This window comes from Cottoperca gobio, chromosome 23 (assembly GCF_900634415.1).
Source record: "Cottoperca gobio chromosome 23, fCotGob3.1, whole genome shotgun sequence".
Lineage (NCBI taxonomy): Eukaryota > Metazoa > Chordata > Actinopteri > Perciformes > Bovichtidae > Cottoperca > Cottoperca gobio.
The window spans coordinates 8,654,716-8,662,500 of NC_041377.1; positions in this window are offsets into that span (position 1 = coordinate 8,654,716).

Sequence of the window (7,785 nt, forward strand, 5' to 3'; positions counted from 1 at the left end):
ACGCACAGCAGTGACGTGCTTTTGTGTACAAACAGAGCGATGACCCAGAGACTCACTGAAGACAACGGGAGGACATTTCTACAATAGGTGTAGTCAAGCAGGTCATAAAAACTAGAACAATACCCATAAATGTATTCTGTGATCTTATGATAATGAAAACAGAAGTATACTGTTCTCCTGCAGCCACGTGCCATGTTCCTTTGCTCAATCCATTCAAAACAAAACAAAATAATTACAATTAAAACAAAATAAATACTCACAAAAAATATTAATGAGAAAAGCAAGAACAACAGTTAAAGAGCGCAGCAGTTTGTCATCATGGTTTTAAATTGTCTGAAGGGTGAACTCTACATGTGTACAATTTGCTGCAGTTTCCCAACACGAACATTCACTTGAACAGGTTCATGAAGACTTCAGGTCACTGAGTCTTTATGAAGCTTTATGAATAACTAGGACAAGACGTCGGTCAGCAGGGTCGTCTCTGCAGATCAGGCAGCTTCAAAGCAAACAGATCTCCTGTCTGGAGATTACACACACTGTCATGTGACTGTGTGTGTGTGTGTGACTGTGTGTGTGTGTGTGTGTCTATAGTTTCCAGTTTATTATTAATGTTTTGATGACTCAGATCTGTGCCAGCAGTCTGACCTTTGAGTCCTCAGAAATAAAGCATTTCCTTCTGTTGCTGTTAAAACTACAACTTAATACTGACGCGTCCCCAACACTGCTGATAACACAAGTTATACTACTTGTACTACTACACTACCATTGATGAATGACTGACCAGGCCCAGTGGCAGATACCCAGAGACCCAGGGACAGAGACCCAAAGACCCAGGGGTAGAGATCCAGAGACCCAGGGGTAGAGACCCAGAGACCCAGGGACAGAGACCCAGAGACCCAGGGGTAGAGATCCAGAGACCCAGGGGTAGAGACCCAGAGACCCAGGGGTAGAGACCCAGAGACCCAGGGGCAGAGACCATGAGACCCAGGGGCAGAGACCCAGAGACCCAGAGACCCAGGGGCAGAAATCCAGAGACCCAGGGGCAGAGACCCAGAGACCCAGGGGCAGAGATCCAGAGACCCAGGGGCAGAGACCCAGAGACCCAGGGGTAGAGACTCAGAGACCCAGGGGCAGAGACCATGAGACCCAGGGGCAGAGACCCAGACCCAGAGACCCAGGGGCAGAGACCCAGGGGCAGAGACCCAGAGACCCAGAGACCCAGGGGCAGAGACCCAGAGACCCAGATACCCAGGGGCAGAGATCCAGAGACCCAGGGGCAGAGACCCAGAGACCCAGGGGCCCCCTGATCTTCACCTGCTAATTATAACTCAAAGAGACGTGTACCAACCAGAAAAACTCTCAGAATGACCACAAAGAGAGGAAACAACAGAAATAAGAAGCTGAACAGCATCAGGTCTGTATGTCCAGCTCATGTAGGAGAGGTGCTGAGTCTCCCTGTGACTACGACTGATGAACTTTCTACGTGTGTTTCCTCTGGTCTGCAGCTGAGACGGTTTGTTTTACGTTTGTAGCACCTGCTGCTGAGATTAGAGATGATCTAATCTCTGTGATTTACCTGGTTTAATAACACAATGATTCTCGTATATGTGCAGAGAATCAGGGGTCAGAGGTCAGCTCATGACCAGTGTGTGACCTCAGTGTTATGAATCTGTCTCAGCTGGAGGTCAGACCGTCCGCAGCTGACCTCTTTCTTCATGTCTTTACACCCTAAACTGCTTCTCAAAATGACATGTTGGCTTTGTGATCTTGTGACACAAGTTCAAATTACACATCACGATGATGAGGCACATTTAGAAGACAAACAGTGTCATATTATCTTACAGAAAATACACCTATAATGCCATGCAGCCATTTCCACTTTTGCATCACAGTTCATTTAGCCAACGTGACAATAAGTGCAAACAATCCTGAGGATCCGAACAGCAGGAATCCTGCAGGAACACGTTGTGTTGAGGAAGATGCAAAACAAAACAAGAAAAGCAGGTTTTTACTGCGTCGCTGATCTCTGGAGGTGCACAAGACTTTCACTGCAGAGGAATTATATAAAGATTAATAATACAAGAGAAAAGAAATGCTACATATTTAAACTCACATGCAGCTCATTGCATTCACAACTGTACACACACACACACACACACACACACACACACACACACACACACACACACACACACACACGGCGTAAATAAATGAATAATGCAGAAGACGACACACTCGTGAGTGAAAGGACACTTCTGTTGATTCTCTCCCTCCTCATAATCTCTGTGTTGTACACACACACACACACACACACACACACACACACACACACACACACACACACACACACACACACACACACACGCACACACACACACGCACACATTCCTGTGCCCTCAGTCACACATGAGTACATTTGTGTGGGGCTCTCTGTGTACGAGCCTTTGTTTGGGGCTTTAGTTCGACCCAGCAGATCTAAGACGGATCAGGAAACTGAGCGGGCAGGCGGGCGGGGGGGGGGGGGGGGGGGGGGGGGGGGCCCTGTGACCCCCCCACACACACGTATACACATATGCAAAGGCATAAAAAATAAAAATATAAATCTGAGGTCCAGGGTCAGACAGGTGAGCGGGGCGGGGTCAGGTCCAGAGAGTGAGGAAAGTGAAAGGAAGGTGAAACAGGCCTCCCGCTGTACTTCCTGTCTTGTTAGCACCTGCATCACTAACTCAGCTGCTGCCGTTTGATTGAAAGTGCTAAATGTTTGACATTTCTTACAACAACAAACACTTCATTCAAAACTTATAAAATTTGTATTTTTGCATGACAACAGACACGAACATATTCCACTGCTCAGATTAGTATCCAGAAGGATTTCTATTGTTGTTGTACTCGAGTACAGTGAACTCTGTGAGTAACAAAACATTAAATAAAAGCCGTAATAAAAACATTGCAACGTAATAATTCACAAACTTACAGAGACACAAATGTTCTGAATATTAATAAATAGATGTTCTCTGAGGTTTGTTCCTTTAACTCTCTTTGTTATCGGCCTTCATTTTTGGTTATCTTATTAAACTTGTGTGATGCAGCAGATGTGTTTCAGCAGCTGCTCGAGAGACGATCGGCTGCGTGAGTTTGTGGTTTGTGCCACAAATACTGAAACTTCCTGTTTCTGCTGCCCATAGTTCTGATGTCATGTGATTCTGAGAGGAAACAAGGCTCTCACTGTAACATGTATCTGTGTGTGTGTTCAGGTGTTTTTCCATCTGTGACGGGTAAAAAACATCCTGTTACACTGTAAAGACAAACTACAGAGGTTTGTTGAGAAACAAGAGGATTAGAAACACGAACATGAACAGAGACGGTAGTGTAGTAGTGCAGGCCGAAGTGAAAAGGTCACCACTGCAGGAAACACCAGCGAGCACAAACGATTGGAAACGTAATAAATATGTACGGGCCAGCAGTTCCTCATGCTGGGAAAGCAACAGCTTGTGTTTGTAGATGAGAAGACAAATTCTCTACGTCTCATATTATTGTCTGTCGATCTAAAAACTTAAAGTGTGAAAAACAAAAGACATAGTTTGTCCTCAAATGGAAGCTCTTGAAGTCGACGTTCAGCACCTGGAGCTCAGTGACGTAACAGAAGTGCACCTGAGTCGAGGGGAACACACCTGTTTTACATACAAACTAAGTTATTTATACATTGTGATGTTTTATTTTCCACTAAAGAAGAAGTGTATAACACATGTTGGTGCTTGGCCTGTTGCAGCCTCACATTTTAACGCTGGAGATATATATATATACAGAATATGTTCATGTTGCTGCTGATAATATGCTGATTCAGGGGAAAGAACACCAGTATCAGATGTAATACACGACAAGCGTCTGTGGGTCTGAGGAACATGAGGTGCTTTCTTAAATTCACCTCTTTATTCTCAGAGAATATCCAATTTTCTTCTCTTAAATCTCGACTTTAATGTCAGAGAATCTGAGTTTAATCTCTGAATATCCGTAACGTGTTTCTTTACCTACAGTGCCCGGATACGTCCTGCAAACTGCAGCTACGCGGAGAATAAATGTTGCTCTTTGTCACGTAGTCAGAAACTGGTTCCACATGAATGCTAATGTTGCTAGACGTGTACAAAGGTATTACAATCTTTACCTTAACCTTAAAAACCAGATATTTCTAACGGTCGGACACGTTTTGGATGCAGTTTATATATAAAACTCATCCGACGTGACTTTCACCTGCGACAACCTCAAAGCTGATCAGCTGCTTGGCAGACGTGCGCGTTCATGTAAACCTCTGCCCAGTCTCCACTCTTCATATTGAACTGTGCCAGCCTCCCACCAGGCCCCCCTCCTGCGTCTGTACCAGATCGCTAACACCGCCCCCCCGGCCCCGCTCGCCCCAGCCTATACTTATTAATGTTTCATTTTCCTGGGTTTTACAGAGGGGATTTTCTGGCCTCAACCCCGCTCACCTCATCCCCACTGTGAGCGTTCTGGGAACAGTTCACCTCTGCGGAGGATCTTCATTACAGTGTAGACCACAGGTCTCTTGGTTTATTTGGAAAATAAAGGCTGTTGGTTTGTTCTGCTCTGGCTCCAGGTGTGAACAGAAAGTTAATGTTCGGGGTCATACGTGTTCGGGGTGACGGGGCCATTCCACTACGAGAGAAGAGAAAGCTGAGAGGGAGACGCTGTTCCTCATGAGGAGACGCCTCAGTGCTGCAGAGGAGACGAGGAGAAGACCAGGGGAAAAACATTTGCATTGGAAAGATGTTTTTTACAACATTCCTTGTTCTGTAGGAGTGTGTAGGTGTGTGTGTGTGTGTGGGTGTGTGTGTGTGTGTGTGTATGTGTGTGTGTGTGTGTGTGTGTGTCCTTTTTTTTCTATGGGCATCTGGTGCGCCAATACAACCGCCATCTGACACTGGCGACACAAAGGAGGCTGGTGGCCATCAGACTGAAAAACAAACAAGTCGCCAAAGAGGAAGTGAGTTATCTTTTGGAAACCTCGCCATGTCGCGCACACACACACACACACACACACACACACACACACACACACACACACACACAGACACACACACACACACACACACACACACTCACACACACACACACACACACACACACACACACACACACACACACACACACACACACACACACACACACACAGAGGCATAGTTGATCCTGATCGGACGTGAGGCCTGCGACAGGATCAGGGTCACTACGTAAACACGCCTTAGTTAAACACGACCTGCGAACACAGTGGGAAAACTAACAACCATCAACCATCACTGCAGGATTCTGTGAAGCACGTTCGCCTTAAATGTCACAATCAATGTTTTCCAGACGTATTCCCAGGCCAGGCAGTTACTCTAGTGAGGAACACAGTTTAATAAATGAATATTTAGAAAATCCTACCAAGCTTTCAACTTGTGCACCAGAAACTAAACTCAAGAATGAAACCAGGAACCGAAAGTTTACGCTTTGAATCTGAAGAACCGTGAAGTTTTCCTTCAGTCTTCAGGGATTTCTGCGTCAAACGTTTGGTCCTGCAAACCTCGACCGCTCCTTGAACAGAAAGCACTTCGCTGTGTGTACTCACCGACACACTATAAGGGAGGAGACGACTGCAAAACACTTGCACACACACGGTTTGGTTGTTAATAATGTGAACCTGCAGGGTCGAGTACAGTTCAACTAAAACATTCAGAGGCAGGAGTCGCTCATTGAGCTGTTTCCCTTTCAATGGATTCAAAACTAACGACTCTAACGACTCATTCACACCGAACCAGTCGTTGTGTTGGTGTGATGGTGTCACTTAACTAATGGCCCGTTTAACCCTCTTCGTACTCCTTGATGGCGGGTTGTACAGCTCTGGATCTCCGGCTACCTGATTGGCCAAACCGAAATGCACTGCCCCCCCCCCCCCCCCACGATCAAAGCAATGGGAGGACTGGCGTTTTTTGCTGCAATGCCTGATTTGATGTGAGTCTCAGATCACACAGAGCGCCTCGTGTGTCCACTCTGTGAGATCCGGGCCCAGTTTGACCCGCAGAGTAAAGTACGTCCAGCTTTCTACGTTTATTACATTCAGCTTCCCAATGTCGAGATGTGCCGGAGCATCTCTTGATTCAGGAGCATTACCTTAGTAATCCTCTTAGTGGTGGGAAAGTGGTTCAGCAGGCGCATTCTTTATGACAGGAGCACAAATGGGGGGATCACGTTAGCCTTAGGGGCCCCGGAGGGGGGTGGGTTGTGGCGGGGGGGCCCCTCGTCTCGCTCTCCAAAAACTTTCCATCCAGGACGGACCCGGTCAGTCCCGTGAACCCGCTGACTCCCTGTGAGGCAGAGACAGAGAGATACAAGAGAAGTGTGTCAGAGTTCACGCCACACAAAAGATAACATCAAACATTTTTATTCTCTTGCCAGTAAAGAAAAAGCAATTTGGAGAATGTTGAGGACATTAAAACCTTTTCTATTAGAAATAGAAACATCACAAGTTAACACACTTGTTCATTTTCTCAGCTCACACACACACACACACACACACACACACACACACACACTTGGGAGAGTACACAGAAGTGTAACACTGACGTTAGCTGCTGGTTGGTGGACTACAAGTCACCAACACAGAAAACTGACAATTTATTTCAGTTTTTTTAACATGGTTTTGTGTTTGGATTGAAACCGACCCCGGGACGTTCTGTGAAATCTGTGAAATCTCAGTTTCGCGACTCTCACGGCTCCAGCTGTTTGGCTTTGTGGGGCAGAACATGTATGTTTGTGTATTTGTGAGATAGTGTAGCTCTTAAAACATGAATCAAGTGTGAGCGTCTCACACTGCGGGGAGAGAGCACTGAAAGAAAGGGCAGTGAGAGGTAGCTCGGTTCACAGCACAGGGTAAAGTGAGGGCACCGCTGTGGCACAGGAGTTAGTGGAGCGACTGAGAGGATTAAGAGAATATCCACACATACACACACACACACACACACACACACACACACACACTGACCGCTCAACTCATACATTAAAAAAGATTTGCCTCTTGATAATCATAAAGGTTGCCATGTTTGTCATATTTATGCACTTTTATTTATATCAACATAAGTAGTTATATCATTTTAGGGAGGGTGTTGCAACTTTCCCTCTTCAAAGGAAATATTAATGACACTATGGAGTGTCAACAACCTTCTTACAGTCTTATTACTAATATGAATCCTCTGTGTGTCCAATGTGTCACTTTCTTCCAACAAACATGATTCAGATACATTTTTCAAATAGCTGCTGAGTGAGAAACAAAGTCGGGTCAGTTCCTGATAACCTGGGAGTTCCTGTCTGTGTCTCTGTAATGTTCCTTCAACAAAGGAAGCCTCATGAAGCCTTCGCTGGAACAGTTTCCTGGTGAAAAGTACGTAAACAGCGTTCTGATGGCGGGAAGAGGCGTGCAGCCACGAAACAATACAATGAGATATGCAACGTCCAGAAGCACCATTTAGTATTATAAATATAAATGTGTCTGCAGCTCATCATTTAAAACACTTGATGTGACGAGTGTTTAAGTACATATTCTGCTACTTGTGTGGATTGTGAGTAGAACCCTGTTTTTAAAATCGTGTAACAGTAGAAACACCAAATCTGAAGCGTTCTGCTGTAACGACATGCGTCCGAGAGCAGGAAGTGTTCAAGACACTGACGTCAACAGAGGAGTCGGAGGTGATGATGTGAAGACTTCACTGGGAGGAGAACTTATTCTGACAGCGTGCA